Source organism: Mauremys mutica, chromosome 4, assembly GCF_020497125.1.
Source record: "Mauremys mutica isolate MM-2020 ecotype Southern chromosome 4, ASM2049712v1, whole genome shotgun sequence".
Classification (NCBI taxonomy): Eukaryota; Metazoa; Chordata; order Testudines; family Geoemydidae; genus Mauremys; species Mauremys mutica.
Genome location: NC_059075.1, coordinates 68,355,481 through 68,375,037, shown reverse-complemented (window position 1 = coordinate 68,375,037; position 19,557 = coordinate 68,355,481). Strand labels below are relative to the sequence as shown.

The window sequence follows — 19,557 nt, the reverse complement described above, 5'->3', positions numbered from 1 at the left end:
GCACGCTGGGAGTTGTAGGACCGATGCCAAGAGGAGCTGCGCGCTGGAGCCTGGGAGCTGCCTCTGCTGGTTGCGTTCCTTCTGTGGCGGCTGACGTGGAAGTGACGCATAAACTGGGCGGAGCTAGCGGGCCGATTTTGTGCCTAGCCCGGTTTAAGCAGGCTTGGCGCGGGTAGCCCGGACGTACCCGCTGAGACACGGTGTAAGCTGCTCCCTCTGCCTTGGGTGTCCTGCGAGTGGGCAGCACCTGGAGCAAAGCGTTCCTGGCATAAGCGGGTGGGGAGAGAAGGTGGGTGAGGTAATATCTTTTATAGGCCCAACTTGCCTGGGTGAGAGCAGCTTTTGGGCTACAAGCTCTTCAGGTCTGGGAAAGGTACTTGGGAGCAGGTCTATACTTACAGTTTTGCAGCCATGGTGCTTCAGTGAGGCTGCTACTATGGTGACAGGAGACTTCCTCCCGTGGATGTAGTTAACCCACCTCCATGAGCGGCAGTAACTATGTCCATAGGAGAAGCTCTCCCATGGACATAGCGTTGTCTACACCAAGTTAGTATAACTGCATCACTCAGGGGTGTGGATTTTTCACACCTGAGGGACATAGTTTTACTGATTTAAGTTTATAGGGTAGACCAGTGTCACAGCTGAATGCTAAGTGGAAAGATTGTTTACCATAAATGATTAACATTTATTTCAAGAGACCACTCAAAGTGAAGTGGCCTGTAGTCTGTTACCACCCATCCAGTCATGGGGGGAGGAAGGGGCAGCTGGAGGAGTTGTTAGTGGGTTATAGTTTGTTATAACAAACTATAAATCATTCAATCTGTATTCAGTCCATGATTTTTAGCATCTTCAGTGATTTTTAGCAAAGTTATGAATTTAAGCTCCAGGGCTTCCTTTGAGGATGAGGACTGATAGGTCAGCTGTATGATGATTACTCTGTGAAAAGTGTTCACCCACAGTGAGGTGGTGTTTTTGTCTTTTATCATTTTCCTGTGTTAGTTCATTTGAGAGCATAGTGATTGTCTAGTTTCACCCATGTAGTTGTTATTGGGGCATTTAGTGCACTGGGTAAGGTACACTACCTATTGTGATAGGCATATGTAGGACTTTGAAAGGTATGTTATGGGCGGGGGTGTTGCTCATTGAAGCAGTGGAGATGTGTCTATTTGCATCTGTTGTTCTGGCAGGGTCTGGTGCTACTTTAATTTATGTGTCCTGGTTTGTAGGCAGCTTGCTTCTGATGATGAGCTTGGCAAAGTTGGGGGGTTGTTTGAAGGCTAGAAGAGGGTGGTCAGGAAAGATTTCAGGATGGGGTCCTATTGAGTATGGGTTGTAGTTTGATGATACTCCATATGGGGTCCAGAGTGGGATGGTAGATGACAACTAGGGATGTGCCTAGAGAGGGGCTTATTTCTGTATTGAAGAAGGTACTCTTGGGGTATTTGGGTTATTACCAGATTTGCCCGTTACTTTGGGGTATGCTCACTTATTCAGGTTACTTGGGTGGGGATGGGGTGTTTCTGTAATGCTATCAATGTACTGCTTGTGTCATGTGTGTTTTCATATGGAGCTCCGCTTCTCCCTTCTGCAAGTCCCATCCCACTGGAGCTATCCCACAGAACCTAGGTTCCCTAGGGCTGGGTTCCTCCAGCCCCAGAAATGGACACGGACACACACACACACACACACCATTAACAGAGCAAGTCTGAGTGGACTGGGTCAATCACCACTTTCAAGCTGACCCCTTATATGTTCCTGGGCTCAATGAGCTGGGTCAAGCAGCACTTTCTAGCTGCCACCCTTACGTGTCCTAGATTCAGCACATCTCTATCCCCATTCTCACATCACAATTGTACTGGCAGTAACCTACTTGATGAGCAAACCCCACAGTATTTTGGGCGCTGCAGGGATCTTTAGCTTAGGTAAAAGAAGCGTTGCTGCAGCGTAAATGGGGGAAGCTAAAAACACAAAAGAGTAAAGTTCAGCAAGAGAGAGAGAGAAGCAACCAGCTTAACCATAAAAGTTATTTATTGAATAATAGTGATAACTACACAAGGAGAGCCTAAGCCAACATAACATACATTATTAAAGGTTAACATGTAAGGTAGAAAGGAAAACAGAGAGAGAGAAAGAAGGGGAATCTCACCCACTCCATGAAGCTTGAACTGGTTGGGGTTCCCAGGTGATGGTGATAGCTCAGGGTCCTGAGTGCTGGAGACAGGCAGAGCCCCCAGCACGATCAGTCAGGAGAAGATGGAGTCCCAGTGGAACTGATGCATAGTTTGGATCTAAGCATCCGAACCTTACTTGAACATAGGTAGGGGTTTTCGTAGAGAAACAACAATGGTTCAATGGAGAACACTAATTTGTTTATGGGTAAACTGATGACTCAAAGGTTTTCTTTAGGCTAGACAATAGGAGCTGATCACTCTTGGCTATGGGTGGTGTTTTCTTCCAGGGAGCTCACAGTGCAACTAGACTGCTTCAGTATGTTGGATATCAATCAAGGATTCATTACCAGAATTGGTCTGATAACCGATGAGCTGGGTGTGGGCAGGCGTAGGTTCATTAGCATCTGGAGCAGAGATTCCCATGATGCAGTGCTTCCCTGCTTTTCTGGTCCCAGAGTTCAGTCCAGTTCTCTGTTCTTCATTTTGTATGCTAATCCCCATCCCATCTTTCATGCAGATGAGGCTAGGGGAGTTGTTTCTGCTCTCAATTCTGTATGCAAATAGAGATGTCTTAATCTTGTCACCCTTGTCAAGAGGGGTCTCTAGGTGTGTCTCCCAATGCCCTTCATTGCTCTCTGCAAGCCTTTTCTCTGATTGGTCTTGGTTCAAGCAGAGACTGGGAATGGAGGGTGTCCCTCATGAGTCAGACAGGCCAGACACTGCACCCTGGTTCCCCAAAAACACGGAGCTGACTGGTTTCAGGGTGGCCTGCTCCATGATGCTATCTACTTTTCTGACAGTGTCCTTTTTTGGGGAAGGCAGTTCTGAGTGTATTAAGGTGTATATCCTGGACTTTCTCCTTGAAGCATATTCTGTTGTATCTGATTACTGGCTGTAGGGAATAGATTTCCTCAGTGTGTTTGAGGTGGTGACTGGATATATGAATGGAGGTGTGGTGATCTGTGGGTTTATTTTATATAGTTGTCTGTAGGGTTCTATTGGTGAAGCTGATCATGATGTCCAGGAAGTTGATTGTTGGTCTGGGAGTGTTCCAGAGAGAGTTTAATGGACAGGTGGTGGTTGTTGAAATAGTGGTGGAAATCTATAAGGACATTTAAGTTATCTGTCTAGAAGATAAAAAATATCAATGATGTATCTCAGGTATAACTTGGGTTTTGTGATGCATTTGTCCACTAATGTAGTCAAGTGCTTAAAATACCGGACAGGGAGTCAGGACTCCTGGGTTCTATTTCCAGCTCTAGTACCATAATTGCCACATACCTATGGCAGAAGGAGGTCCTGTTCCCAGTGTTGGTGTATGCAGAGTACAGACGTGGCCTAGGAGTATGCTTAGAACTGTGATAATGTGAATTTTTTCAATGGTAGAGCTCACATGGAAGGTGTAATTCCAAACTGGACCTTTGGGGAACTATTCATTGTGTTTCCTCCCTGGCACTACTCTGCTACAAAGGGAAAGGGGATGGGGCAGGAAAGAAGACACAGGGAGACCTAGAGAGGCAGAGTCTGGTGATATGACTAGGTATCTCACTGTGACTAGAAGACTTTTCTCCTTGATTGCCTAAACTATTAGACAGCTAGAGAAACTCATTTCAAAGAGGATTCAGGACAAATAAAGGCTGAGAAGAGTTCTGTACAGAAAAGAAAGCCCTGCCCAGGGAGCTTAAGAAGGCGTCAGAAGTCACTGTAAGGGGACAGTTACGATTTACTGAAATAATGTTCTTTTCAGAATAGAGTGCTGCTGTGCCTGTATATTCCTACCAATCTTCCCTCTGTTCATAGTATACCACTAATCTAATAATAATAATACTTTGAAATCTGCAGGAGTTAAGTATTATTTTACAAAGGACAGCAAGTATTTTTCTCTTTATCCCCATTTTACAGATGGGGAAACTAAGGCATAGTGATTTACTCAAGGTCATTCAGCAGGTCATCACTGGTGGGAGTCTTAGTGTAGACAAAGTGCTCATAATATGTGCTTAGCAGGATTAAACAATACAGTGGCTAGGCCTGGTCTACACACTATAGAGTTAAGTTGATGGGGAAAAAGCAGCTTTGCATCAACCTATGTAAGCATCTACACTACCATGTTGCTTCCACTGATGTAACTCGCCCACTACGGCAATGTAATAACTCCATCTCCATGAGAGGCATAGTACTTAGTTCGACGTAGTTAAGTTGATGCAATGTCAGTGTAGATGCTGCATTATTCACGTCTACTTTAGTGGCCTCCAGGAAATGTCCCACAGTGCCCCATCATGACTGCTCTGGTCACTGTTTTGAACTCTACTGCCTGGCAACCATGTACACAATAACAGGACCCTCCCTTTTAAAGCTCCACAGATTTTAAATTTCGTTTTCTGTTTGCTCATCCCAGAACGTTCACATACCAACTACCCAGCTGACCATGCGGGCTCCACGCTGCAAATGCTCTCCTGCCCAGACTACACAGAGGAGTACTCCTGTGGATCTCCTGGGTCTGTGGCGATAAGAGGCTGTGCAGGCATAGCTCCGATCCAGCCATAGAAATGTCGACACTGATGAGCAGATCACTTGGGGGATGGGAGAGAAGGGCTACAAGAGGGACATGCAGCAGAGCCACAAGAAAATCAAGGAGCTGCTGTAGGGTACCAGAAGGCAAGGAAGGCAAACAGTCACGCTGGTGCAGAGCCGCAGACATGCCGCTTCTCTAAGGAGCTCTATGACATCCTCACCAGCGACACTCCCATCACCGCAAGGGCCCTGTGGATGCTTCAGGGGAGCTGGATGTACAGGCCACCAAAGTGAACCCTGAGGATGAGGTGTAGGAACCTCTGGTAAGTATGCAATTTGCTTTGATATTGCCGGGACACATCTGTTCATTTACTCATTTTTAATCGTGCTGTAAGAGGTAGTGAAATAACCAATAGAGGTAGATTTGCTATCTGCTTGCCAACAGTGAGGCAGAGGGGCTCTTGCAAAACAGATTGTTTATGTGCACTGGGATGGCCCTTGAATCCTCCATAGAGATCTTAAGGAAGCTTTCCTGGAGGTAGTCTGCAATCCTCTGACAAAAGGCTGCCTTATTTCTTCCGCCACAGTAGGACACTTTCCCACACCAGGCATCGCTGTAGCACACAGGCTAGCAGCAAACGGACCTAGTCTGCAGCCAGATGCATGCAGGAGCTGTTCCCTTTAAGCTTCTGTTATCTTCAGGAGTGAGATATCAGCTAAGACACCATTGTCTGTGGAAAATGCTGCCAATATTCAGTTTAATGGCTCTATCCGCATACACTTACGCCTGTGAGGTCCACCCCAGTCTCCAGCTGTCCCCTCTACCCCACTGCTGTCCGCACCATGGCTGGGAATTGCACTATGCTCTATGAATCCCAAGCAGAAGTGAAAAAGTAGTGCTTGTTACTTGTGTGGATAAAGTGGGGAGTGAATGCACTCACAATAGTATCTCTAGCTATTGTTTCTTTTTCAGCTGTAAATGCGGTCTTGAGGGTCTCTCCATCCACACTGGTGGAGTGGCTTAGCCAGGTGAGAAGGAGGCTGAAGAGGACAAGGAAAGATATGTCCCAGGAGATCCTGCAAGACTCTGGTGCTTTGGATACCAAGCAGCGGTGTTATACCAATATAATAAAAACCAGCAGGATCTTATTAAGAGGGATAAGGCAAAGATGCCACATTTATTGTAAATACCATAACAAAACAAAAGACAATGTTTTTCTACTTATTTCTATCACTACTTATTCCTTATACACACACAGACACAGACACATACACACACACACACACACACACACATATTCATTCACACAATCATTCATTCAGGTTCTGTATAGATGTTATAGTTACCAGCCTAGATGTTGCTCATGCCAAGTTACTGGCCAGGTATCTTGGTCATGAGGATGGAGCCGAGTCTGTGTCAGATGCATCTGATGCTCCTGGAGGCTGGCAGCAGAACCATAGACTCAAAGTCCTCAGTCTTTAGAGTCCAGTTTTATAGGGATTTTTCCCTATGTTAGTTCATAGGAGTTGCTTCATTCTGCTGTTGCTAAATCAATCAGCAGATGGCTGGCTCCATGTTATTAGATGTTTTGTTTTTCCTTCCTTTGAGGTGTGGTGGGTGGATTCCAGTTTGCCCTCCGGGGGGTCATCTGGTTGATCCCACTTGACACCTTCTTCAGCCGACACTGAATTCTTCAGGCTGGTGACTCCCTAACCATTCAGTCACATACATTCTCTATCTTAATCACATCTATTTCACTGTCTCTTTACTCTTTGGGGTGTTACCAATTTATGTGAGACTCCCTGTCTTTTAACAATCAAAGATAAAGTGAGATGAAAACTTACAGAGGGTGGGGGTCTCTATTTATACACTATAACAGCTACTGTTTTGGCTTACTTAGAGTTAATTAATGTTTAACAAGTTTTATACAAAGTATTTCTTTGAGCAGGCTTCACACAGACACAGCTGGTGGCTTGCAGGTTAGAATCACAAATTTACTTTTAACATAAACCTTTAGTTATGAGGCATCAGTTAACAATAAGTCATTTTTCATATAAACCATGTCTAATATAAACCTTCTTTAATATCCCTACAGCGGGCTTGGAGGATTACACTTGAGGACAGAATGGACAGGGATAGTGAGGACAGGAAAGACGGACAGCAAGAGATGATAGTACTTCTCAGGGAGCAGACAGACATGCTGTGGTCTCTGACTGACCTTCAAGCTCAATAGGTCCATGCTCGCCTCCCCCTGCAGCCAATAGAGAACTGCATTTTGGCACTTTTCTACACGCCCTCCTCCCCAATCCACATGGCATCTGTAATACCATGCAATACCCCTACCACTCCACCTGGGCGAGAGTGTTTGTGAAATGGAAGTGACTGTTCTTTCCCCTTCAAAGGTTCTTGTCCCTATATTTATAAAGTTTTGGTCTGCTTTAAATATGTCTATTTGCATGGGTTCAGAATAAAAGTCTATTTATGGAAACTTAATTCATCTTTATTAGTTTGCACGATATGGTGGCTGGGATTGGCATCATTCACAGATAATAGCAATAGGTGCATTTGCAGTATTATATTACCACACACAGAGCTCTCATTACAAGGTGCATACTGGGGTGCAAAGAAAAAAATGCCAGGTGCAGCACACTAGAGGAACACATTACTGTGGCTCATTGTTATAATGGTCCTTCAAAGTCTCCCACCCAGGGGTAGGTTGGATCTCCCAAGATCACTACCGGCATTTCAACATCCCTTTTGGTAATCCTCGGGTCTGGAAAAGTCTCTGCGTTTGTCATGCACCTTCCCTGACCTGCTCATGTTGATGTAGGTGAAATGATCCTGATAATCCACCAGCACGTGTAATGCCATAGAAAAGTCGCCCTTTCTGTTGATGTACTCCAAGGCAAGGTGGTCTGGTGCCAAAATGGGGATATGCGTGCCATCTGTCACTCCATCGCAGTTAAGGAACCCTATTGCTACAAAACCATCCACTATTTCTCAAACATTGCCCAGAGTCAGTCCTTTTTAGCAGGTCGCAAGTAATGGCCCTGCACACTTGCATCACTGCAACCCCCACAATGGATTTACCAACTCCAAATTGATTCCTGACTGATTGATAGCAACCTGGCTTTGTACGCTTCCACACAGCAATCACCATGCTCCACAGTGAGTGTAGATCTTAATTTGGTGTCACTGTGCTGGGGGCATTGGGGTGAGCTCTGCACACAGTTCCAGGAACATGGTCTTCTGCATGTGAAAGTTCTGCTGCTCGTCATCCCATACCTGCATAACGATGCGATCCCACCAGTCGGTGCTTGTTTCCACCATGTGAAGCTGCTCCGTGAATTCTAACAACCTTGAATTGTTTCTTTCCATGGCACACACAAAGGCAGCCTGCAAAGAATCATCATATTCCATCTCATGGCTCCAGAAATACTGCAGGATCAGGTGTGTTGTGTTCATATCACTCATCACAATATTGTGCAGGATTCTTGGTTCTCACAGAGATGGTGGTCATGTGCGTTTGCAGGGCTTTTGAAAAGTGACATGAAACTTAATAGGATGGCCCTGGAATGATGGGATGTTGAACCCATGTTCCCAGTCACCCCTGCATGACTCATTTGTCCTCATAAAGCATTGCAAACCCTTCCCAAAACACCCTGCACTACATGGTGGTGAGTTGCATAGTGGAATAGCTACCATGGTGCACTGCTCTCTGCATTGATGCAAGCGCTGTGCACTGCCAACACAAGGAGCGTAGTGTGGGCATGCAAAAGTGATTTAATTACTGTGGTGGCTGTACATTAACATAACTTAGACTGACTTAATTTTGTAGTGTCGACATGGCCTAAATGTTGACAGCCTTGTTGATCCATAAGTAGTTGACCTGGCCATACTCTGGTAAATGACATGGTAACTACAGGTAGGCAAGGTGGGAGATAATGTCTTTTATCTTGGACCAACTTCTGTTGGTGGAAGGGCCAAATTTTTGAGCATCAACAGAACTCTTCCTCAGATTTAGAGAAGGTAACCACCATCCAAGCAAAATACAAGGTAGGACAGATTGTAGAGCATAACAGGTTTCCAACCTGTTGTACCTAATATGAAAGGGCAAGTAACACCTTTGCTGTCAGGACAATGGAGGGTTATTCAGCTCATTGACATACTGAGTCAAATGCTAATGGTGGGATGTGAAATCAACATGAAAGAAGCACATAGGAAAAAACAAGACTGGAAAAAACTAAAACAATGGTTTGGGGGACTGTTTCTACAGCAGGGGTCCCCAACCCCCGGTCCGTGGCCTGTTAGAAACTGGGCCGCGAACCGACCCAGTGGACCTTCCGCAGGCATGCCTGCGGGAGGTCTACCTGAGCCGCGGGACGAGCGCTCCCTCCGCAGTCATGCCTGCGGGAGGTCCGCTGCTCTCGGGGCTCCGGTAGAACGCCCGCAGGCATGACTGCGGACGGTTCGCTGGTCGCGCGGCTCAGCTGGACCGCCCGCAGGCACGCCTGCGGGAGGTCCACCGGCTCCTGTTGAGCTGCCGCAGCCGTGCCTGCGGGCGGTCCAGCTGAGCCGCGCGACCAGCGAACCGTCCGCAGTCATGCCTGCGGCAGCTCAACCGGAGCCGGTGGACCTCCCGCAGGCACGCCTGCGGGCGGTCCGGCTGAGCCGCGGGACGAACGCTCCCGACCGGTCCCTGGTCCTCAAAAGGTTGGGGACCCCTGTTCTACAGGATGCAGATGAACTCAGTTATTCCTTCAATCTACAAGGACAAGTTGCCAACAGGCTTGGTCTTAATGAGAAGTGGTATCCACCAAACTGGTTGAAAATGGGAGTGGAGGGGGGAGTGTAGGGATGAGGCCGTTGTCTGCAGCCATATTGTAAGGCCTAAAGCCTAAGGCCTTCATCAGCAGCTAGATTAAAAGAGCAGCCAAGCAGCAGCCATTAGCTGAGAAGCAGGAAGTCACAACCTCACATTTCATCTACATTACATTAAAACAATGTAATATCAGTTTGTTAAGGAGACCCTGTCCTAATGGCACCCACCATCACCAGATAAACAAACAGATCTTAAGATGGCTAAAGAAAATGTAGTTTGATAGCAATAGTTGTGGTTATGAAATCCTCATTTCTTTGTTTTGTCATTATGGTCCCCACTTCCCTATTGTTTATCTGTATGGTCTCTGTCTGTTACATAATTAATTTTGCTAGGTGTAAATTAATTAAGGTGGTGGGATAGGATTGGTTAAAGAATTTTGTTATATTGTTAGGATTGGTTAGTAAAATTTTAGTATAATGATTGGTTAAGGTATAGCTAAAAAGGACTCAAATTTCACTATATATACTGGGGTCCAAAAGGAAGTTCTTTGGGGAACCAACTCCAGGACATAGCCCCTGCCAGACTTCAACACTCTGTGACACTGTGCAGAAACTGGAGTCCCCCAGATGGACCTGATCCTAACTGGCCATCAAGAAAAGTTCATCTGTCTTATTGGGAGTGGTGAGCACTGTATGCGTAGCATGTGCAGTCTGTTTTTGGTGATTGTTAATAAATAAATATTATGTAGTATATTACTGCGTAAAGCTCTTTCACTGGTAAAAGACCCTGTAAACCCACAAAAGATTAAGCCCTGAGTCCACAGGGAAAGGGTGTTTGCCCAGAGGGGTAAAGTTAGGTGCTTTTTGCCTGGAGGCCTAGGAACTGGGAAAGGGTGGGGGTGCCTAAATTAAGAAGGTTACGCCTTGAGCCCTAGGAACTGGGTGAAGGTGGGTGCCCTTGACTGTGAGAGTAACAAAAAAATTTTGTGCAAGTAACAGAACTTGGGGTAAATGTTCTTTTAGTAAATAGAAGAATGTCTTGTTAGTTAAGTTTATGCTCTAGAATTATCATCATGATGATCCTATTATGCCTCTGGTGTTTAGGGCAGTGATGAAGCTCCTCCACTCCTGTCTGGTTGTGGCAAGTCTTTCAATGGTTCCCCAGCTGTGCCCCAGGTTTTTCAGCTCGGCTTCCACAGCTCTTCACCATGTTGTTTTTGGACAGTCTTATTTTCGCTTGCCTTCAAGAGTCCATCTTATTGCTACTTTGGTGATGGAATCAGTTTCCATCCGAAGCACATGACCAATCCATCTCCAACACCTCCTGGCAATGATGGTGCTCAGATACTCTTAGCTGCACTGTATCAATAGATCTTGGCTTGAGATTGTTCTGGGCCAAAAAGATATGGAGGATTTTTCTGAGGCAGGTTGTATGGAATGAAGACAGTTTGGACATGTCAGACTCTCATTCCCCAGAATTCTGCACTAACTCCTGAAGGTGTTCCTGGCTTTATTAGATTTGTTCTGGATGTCCTGGCTGATGGTGCTGCCCAAGCATGTGAATGTTTCTACATTGGTGAGAACATAATCCTCTATCCATACTGGTGATGGTGAGGCAATATTAAATGTCATGATATCTGTCTTATTGCGGTTGATTTTCAGTCCAATTTGCTGGGTGAATGCATTGAGTGGAGTCGTTTTTTCTTGTATATGGTGTTGGGTATGTGATAGGAGAGTGATGTGATATATGCAAAGTCCAGGTCTTCAGGAAATGAGAAGAGTTTCCATTTAATGCTTCTTGGCATGTCTTCTGTTGTACGCTGCATTATCCAGTCGATGGCAATGTTGAAGAGGATTGCAGGCATGACACACCCCTGACCTACTCCTGTTTTAACTTCAAAACCGAGCTCACTGTGATCAACACTGCATGTAAAGTTGAAATAGAATCTTTTGATGACATTGATTATATGGAAAGGAATTCCAAATGCCTACAGAATGTGCCATAGGCTGGTCCTGTGAATGCTATCAAAAACCTTCTCAAAGTCTATGAAATCTATATAGAGTTGCTGTTGCCATTCTAAGCACTGTTTTATTGTTTCATAGAGTGAAGATCTGGTCTGTGCATCCACACCCTTTCCGAAAACCAGCTTGCTCTTTTCTGAGAATGTTATCAACTGCCTCTGATGTATGTTGGACTATGATCTTACACAATACTTTGCTTGGCACAGATAAAAGGGTGATACCACACCAGTTATTACAATCACACAGTTCCTTTCTTTGGTATCTTCACTATAACCCCATTGGTCCACTCATCTGGCACTTTTTCCCTTTCCCAGACTGATGTAAATAGAGGGGGCCAGGATAAATGCTGCTAATTTAGGATTTACCTTGAACAATTCTGAATTCAAGTTATCTTTGCCAGGAGCTTTCCCATTTTTTAAGGCTTGAATGATCTTTTCCTTAGTTGGGGTGTCTGTGTTGATATCAAGATCTTCTTCTGCCTCCTGGATGTTTGCTTCCTCTTTAGGTGACTCCCTGTTCACCAATTCTTTGAAATGCTCTGTCCAGTGCATTTCTTGTTCTATTTTGGTTGTTAGTAGGTGGCCTTGTTTGTTCCTGATGAGTGTGTGTTGGTGTCTGCTGTTTACCACTGATAAGCCCCGTCATTTTGTACCGTCCCTTGTTCACCACGAGCAGCTGCATCCTCTGCTTGTGTTGCCAGATTATCAATATAATGCTGTTTGTCCACTCTCACAAGGCATTTGACCTCCTGTGTGCCTTGCTGTACTGCTCGTGGTATTTGTCCTTTAGCTTCTGGGAGTGTGTGTCTAAAACTTTTTTCTTCAGGGCTCATCTGGTTTCTATGGCGTTCCACGTGCTGGGTGTAATCCACTCCTTCCTTCTCTTCCGCCTGTAGCCTAGACAGGCTTCACTGGTCTGTTTATAAATTGCCGTTACTTTGTCCCACTTCTTGTTGATCTCATCTGCATTTCCTTCCTCTTCATCAAGGTCTGCAAGTGCTTGAAACCTGTTCTTTAAGTGCAGACCGAAGGTTCTCTGTGCTCTAGAAAGCATGTTATAATTGTCTTTTGTATGTAACTATGTTCCCAATATTCTTACTCATCAATTGAATCTCTGTTCTTTGATAATAAACATTCTTGTTTTCACTGTATCTAAGTGCTGCATGTTCAGTGAAGCTGTGTTCTAAGGTAAGTAAGCTGCAGTGTTTGGGAACACAGGCCAGGTCTCTCCGGGTGTTCAGTGGATAAGGGGCTAGACACTAAACTGAACATGGGGGACTCTGCTGTTGGTGTGTATCTATTGTTAACTTGTATAGAGAGAGGGGCTGTGGAGGCCTGGAAGGTAGTTCTTGTATTGACAGAGGCTAGTGTTTTCGGGGAGCTGATCCACAGCAGCCAGAGACAAAATTTCCTCACACTAAGAGCAAATGGTGGCGAGGTACCTCACAACCCTTGATACCTTTGGGGAATGTCACAGAGCCCCAGACAGAAGATTATTCCCTGCTTGAAGTCATAAGCAGTAGGAGAGAATGACAAACAATACTGGTGTCATTTGAATGTGCTTAGTAATAAAGGGATAAAATGTTTTGTTAACGTTTCTCTCTGTGCTTCAGCAGCTTTTTCAGGTAGTTCTTGGGTTTAGACAAAACTGTACAACAAAGCCAAAGTAATTCATAAAAAAGCAATAACAAATTAAGGGGCTGGAGGAAATGGTTTATGGAGAATGATAAAACAATGGTCATGTGGTTAAAGCACTGGACTGGAATTTTGGAGAACTGGTACTTCCCTACCTCACAGACTATAGAACTTCCTACCGTTTGGCCTCACAGGGGTATTGTAAGGATAAAGTCATTAATATTTTAGAGAACCAGATACTAAAGGGGCGGGGAGTCTAATAGATAAATCTAATTATAGTTTGGCTAAACTGACCACCGTGGTAGTCGATAATATGTGAACCGTTGACAAGTATTGGGAGGGTGTAAATGGCAAGGATGGAATCATTGAGGGTGGTGCAAGGGGTTCAAACTAAGAAAAATAAGTAAGGAAATACTTCTTGATCATGGTTTTAGTTTTCAAAGTGGGCGAAGCCATAACATTAGACTGGAGATTATTCTGTGGGAAACCATTTTGCAATGGCCCACAGCGCATGGTCTAGATCAGTGGCTCTCAACCTTTCCAGACTACTGTACCCCTTTCAGGAGTCAGATTTGTCTTGGGGTAGGTAGGCCCAAGTTTCACCTCACTTAAAAATTATTTGCTTACAAAATCAGACATAAAAATATAAAAGTATCACAGCACATTACTGAAAAATTGCTTATTTTCTAATTTACCATACAAATATAAAATAAATCAATTGAAATGTAAATATTGTAATTACATTACAGTATATAGAGCAGCATAAACAAGTCATTGTATAAAGTGACAGAGTCCTGTGGCACCTTATAGACTAACAGACATATTGGAGCATAAGCTTTTGTGGGCGAATACCCACTTCATCGAAAGCTTATGCTCCAATACGTCTGTTAGTCTATAAGGTGCCACAGGACTGTCACTTTTTACAGATACAGACTAACACGGCTACCCCTCTGATACAAGTCATTGTATGAAATTTTAGTTTGTACTGACTTCACTAGTGCTTTTTACATAGCCTGTTGTAAAATGAGGCAAATATCTAGATAAGTTGATGTATCCCATGGAAGACCTCTGCGTACCCCTGGTTGAGAACCACTGGACTAGATCATTTAACAGGTCTTCCTTTAGTTTTGGTTTTAGCTGGAGGAGATTCAAGCCTATCTGGACATTATTAAAGCACTCATCTCTACAGTATCTCCTCACTAATCGTTACCCTCACTTATGGATAACTTTTCTGCTCAAGAATCAATGCACAAAAGCTCAAAGCATTAGGCCCTTGACTGTATTTTGTCAGAAACGTAAATATGGATGTCTTTGAAAGATGTAGTTCAGAGCTAGCTGCCTTTGTGCATGAAAGGGAAAATCCAGGATAGCTAACTGGCGATGCAACATAGGTCTGTTAATTTAGGTTTATTATGGCAAATTCTTCTAATAGTTTAGAGCTAATGAAATGGATTTTAAGGCATATCACAGTAGCTCTTTTGAAAGCCAAGAGTCCCTTAGGCAGTTCAATTAATTCAACAGGATTGAGCTTTAATATTTGGCTAACACAATAGAAAGCTGTCCCTCTCCACTGTCTACAACATGAGTGATTTTTTTTGCTACTGTCTGAAACAATCACACCTGCCTTCTGACTTCTAAAAAAGTCATTTTAGTTCAAATTGGTTCTTTCCCAGCAATTTCAAATAGTCTCCTTTCTTCAGGACTTCCAATATGGTAATTTGACTGAAATATGCAAGCAGCCAGTAAGATTAAATTGGATGGGTACAATACAGAGGAATAAACACTTTTCTAAACTAAGATCATTAGAGGTAGCACTCTAAGTTGTCTTCTTTCTAGCCATGCTCCCTCTAATGTGCAAGCATTCATTGCATCTACTGTCTCCTGCTCTATTCATTTAGGGCAGGAAGTCTCAAACTTTTGTACTGGTGACCCCTTTCACATAGCAAGCCTCTGAGTGTGACCCCCCCCTTATAAAAACACTTTTTAATATATTTAACACCATTATAGATGCTGGAGACAAAGCGGGGTTTGAGGTGGAGGTTGACAGCTCACAACCCCCCATTTAATAACCTCACAACCCCCTGAGGGGTCCCGACCCTCAGTTTGAGAACCCCTGATTCAGGGCTTGTCTACACTGGCAAGTTTTGTCACCAAAAACTGCCTTTTGGCGACAAAACTCTGATAGGATACACACAGCAATGTGACTTTTTTTTGGAAAAAAATGCCTAGTGCAGCCAAACGCTCTGCTTCAGTGCTCCACACCTGAGTAAACATTTCACCCTTAGATTCAGACAGATTATGCAAAGTGCAGCACGTTGCTATGCCCATGGGAATATTATCCTTGGTAAGGTTGAGCCTGCCATTGAGACACCTCCAAAGCTTTCAAACAGCCAAAGGCAGATTCAACTACCATGCGGCACCTGCTCAGTCTGTTGTTAAAACGCTCCTTGCTGCTGTCCAGGTGCCTTGTGTAAGATTTCATGAGCCAGGGCTGTAAGAGGTGAGCCGGGTCTCCCAGGATTACTATGGGCATTTCTACAACCCCCACTTGACCTTGTGGTCTGGAAAGAAAATCCCCACCTCCAGCTTTCTGTACAGGCCACTGTTCCTGAAGATGCGTGCATCATACACCTTTCCAGATCAGCCTGCATTGATGTCCATGAAACGCCCCCGGTGATCCACAAGCACCTGCATCATCATGGAGAAGTATCCCTTCCTATTCAGGTATTCAGAGGCAAGGTGGTCTGGCGCTAAAATTAGAATGTGTGTGCCATCAATCACCCGCCACAGTTAGGGAAACCCATCTCTGCAAAGGCATCCATTATTTCATGCACATTTCCCAGAGTCATGGTCCTCCGCAGCAGGATGCGATTTATTGCCCTGCATGCTTGGAGTAATACAGCCCTAACAGTGGACTTTCCTACTTCAAGTTGATTTGCAACTGACCAGTATCAGTCTGGATTCACTAGCTTCCACACACCAATTGCAAAATGCTTCTCTACCGAAAGGGCAGCTCTCAATCTGGTGTCCTTGTGCTGCAGGTCAGAGGACAGCTCAGCACATAGCTCCTGAAGGTTGCTTTACACATCCTCAAGTTCTGTACCCACTAGTCGTCATCCCACACCTGCATGACAATGCGATCCCACTAATCAGTGCTTGTTTCCCTAGCCCAAAAGTGACGGTCTACTGTATGCAGCTGCTCTGTGAATGCACAAAGCGCTAAGTTGCTGCGGTCCATATCACACTCGGTTGCCTGCAATTCATCCTCTGTTAGCTTTGCGAGTAACTCTGCGAGTAAGTGTGAGGACATTGCGCATGGCAGCACAACAGCTAGCAGAGCATAGGAGAGAAGTGCGGGATCCATCTTCTCTCATGGTAGATGCTGGCATGCACTACAAAAGAAAGACAGTTGGCAAAACTGTGTGAAAGGAAGCCAGAAACCATTGGAGGGGTGGGACAGAAAGTGGTGCATGATGGTACATTTGGCACATCCCAGGATGTGCTGCGCTCCGTTTCCGCATTCCCACAACACCTAGCAACGGATAGTGTTGCCAGGCACTGTGGGATACATACCCACAGTCCATTGCTCTCTCTGTCAACAAAGGTGCCCCGAATGTGGACATGATCTGTTGACAGAGGGAGCAAATGTAGCTATGCTTTGGCGACTTTGCTTTTGTTGATTTTTCCTTGTCGATATTAGTTTCATCGACAAAACTTGCCAGTGTGGAAAAGCCCTTAATATTAAATGCAACCTTCTCTCCATTTCCCAACATGCCATAGCCCACATGAACCAAAGCCTTTGACTGAAATAAAGAAAAAGCAAGTAACCAACCAAACAACAACAAAAAAACCCACAGTTGAGGAGGAATCACAATGGCATTTTAAATAACCTCAGTACTATGACTCAGCATTTCTGATGTAAATCTGCTCCACTAGTGATGGCCAGCAATAGGCACATGCGTCACCTTTGGATTAATGACTTGAATGTTGCCGACTTCACTGAACATTTCCGCAGACTAAAATTTTGAAGATGAGAGATGATAGTGGACACTGTTTGAAAGCAAAGCTTATGAAATTGGAACTATTTAAGCAAGACGCAAAAACCTGCAACTAACAGAGTTCCTATCATTGCACAATACCTGGAAAAGTCATTCACTTCCAAAGGACACTGCTAGCACCATTGAAGTAGTGTGCCAATTATAAAAAAAGATCTATTTGGGAAGCTGTTGGAAATCTTCATTTTAAGTTCTGGCAGCTAAAAAATAGTTACAATCTACACATGTTTGCAGAGTTGTTGTAGCTGGGTTGGCCTCAGGATGAGAGACAAGGTAGGGAAGGTGATATCTTTTATTGGATCGACTTCTGTTGGTGAGAGAGACAAGCTTGTTTCTCTCTCACTGACAGAAGTTGGTCCAATAAAAGAGAATACTTAAGAGACAAGGTGAGTGAGGAAGTAATATATCTCTTGTCACTCTATCATCAGAGAACCCCACATCGTGTCAGGTATGAAGACCTCAAATGGCCAGATGTCAACAATATTAAGATTTTTGAATTCTAGGAGACTTATCTGGAAAATTATTTTAAAAAAATCCCAGTTCACATCTGGAAAATACTGATCATGTCAGGACTGAAGAAAATCCCCCTGAAAAGGAGATTTTGTGAGCAAAGACCATATTGTCCAATTGGTTTCCCCCCCACACCCTGAGTGAAAAAAAAACTAGCCATAGCCTTGAAAACCTGTGGATCAAAATTCTCATACAAATAACCATTTCCATCAGTTAATTAAATCAATTCTGACATTAGGGTTAGGCTACTGATTGCTGCTAATTTGTTGCTGGAAACTAAAAATATTAGCTTAAAATAAAAAGCTGCTGCCTCACTCCACGGAAAACAACTGCTGGTGGTAGAGCCCTTATAACTTTATAACTTATAACTTGCCGGGGATGTGGGAGACTTAGGCCTGGTCTACACTGGGGGGGCAGATTGATCTAAGTTATGCAACTTCAGCTACGTGAATAATGTAGCTGAAGTCGATGTACTTAGATCTACTCACTGTGGTGTCTTCACTGCGGTGAGTCGACAGCTGATGCTCCCCCTGTCAACTCCGCTTCCGCTTTTCACTCTGGTGGAGTACCGGAGTCGACGGGAGAGCGCTCGGTGGTCAATTTATCGTGTCTAGACTAGATCCCTGCTGGCTCAATCGCTGCCCATCAATCCGGCAAGTAGTATAGACAAGCCCTTAGAGAATCATTGCGTCAGAGAGAGAGAGAGAAAACGACTCCATAGCTCAGTGATTAGAGCACGCACCTGGGAAATGGGAGATCCAGGATCCAGTGCCCCTGCTCCAGTGACTAAGTATTTATACACAATGGAACATTTTCAGTAGGAGATTGATAAACCCCATGTAAGGATGTGTCATAGGTCTGTGGTTAGAGTACTGGCTTAAGAGGCAAGAGACCCCTGTTCAAATCCTGTCTCCTCTCAGGTAGAGGGGGCAGGGAAATAAGCCTGGGTCACCCATATTCCTGGCAAGTACTCTAACGAGTGGGCTAAAAGTTGTAAGGTTGGTAGCACTCTCAGACTGTGAATGGGACCTGATCTGGTAGGCAGCCTGTGCTCACCTAGCAAATTGGGCTGCCCCTTTGAGTTAGGCAGACAAATGCCTCTTTCCTAGATAATGGATCACTCTAGGGCTTGTGTGTGAGAGAAGCATCCAGACATGCCTAGAGGCAGAAATTTAGCTACAGAGGGAACTTTGACCCTGAAAACTTAGGCACCAAGTGAGTTTAGGCATCTACAGGAGGTCTATGGATCGCAGTGGTGCCTAAAACTGGGACTTTGGCACCAAAGTATCTTTATGGATCAGGGCCAAAGTGCTTTGCCCCTAGCGCACAATCTGAAACAGGGACATATCGCCAGATGCCGTTTCAAAGAACAAGGAACCAGACATGTAAGCTCTGGGCAGACTATCCAAGGCCATCCACTGAAGCTGAAAGGGGAGCCCAAGATACAGTAGATGCAGCTAAGATTTTAAATTCAAACCACATCTGTGAGTCTATAAGGTGCCACAGGACACACTGTTGCTTTTTACAGATCCAGACTAACACGGCTACCCCTCTGATACTTGACACCTATCATTGTTGCCAATATGAGGCTGTTTTTAACTACACAGAACCAGGGCACCCATGAGAATGTTGTTAACATCTTAACCCGGAGGATGCAGTGTTGTATGGTGATTAGTGCACACAACCGAATCAGGACTCATGTATAACAGCTACTAGTCCAACATTGCCACTGATTTGCTGAGTGATCTTGGGGGAAAAAAATCACCTAACCTCTCTCTACCTAAACCAGGGATATTACTACTTTCCTGCTTCACAGGGTGTTGTGAAGCAGT

General features: G+C 44.6%; 1 long non-coding RNA gene across 1 annotated transcript; it reads left to right on the top strand.

Moving 5' to 3' along the window:
* Positions 1-125: 125 nt before the first annotated feature.
* Positions 126-7,160, top strand: LOC123368657. The gene is made up of 4 exons (XR_006578854.1): positions 126-289; positions 4,567-5,005; positions 5,656-5,865; positions 6,779-7,160. It is a non-coding gene; the product is annotated as an uncharacterized LOC123368657 (long non-coding RNA).
* Positions 7,161-19,557: the final 12,397 nt, after the last annotated feature.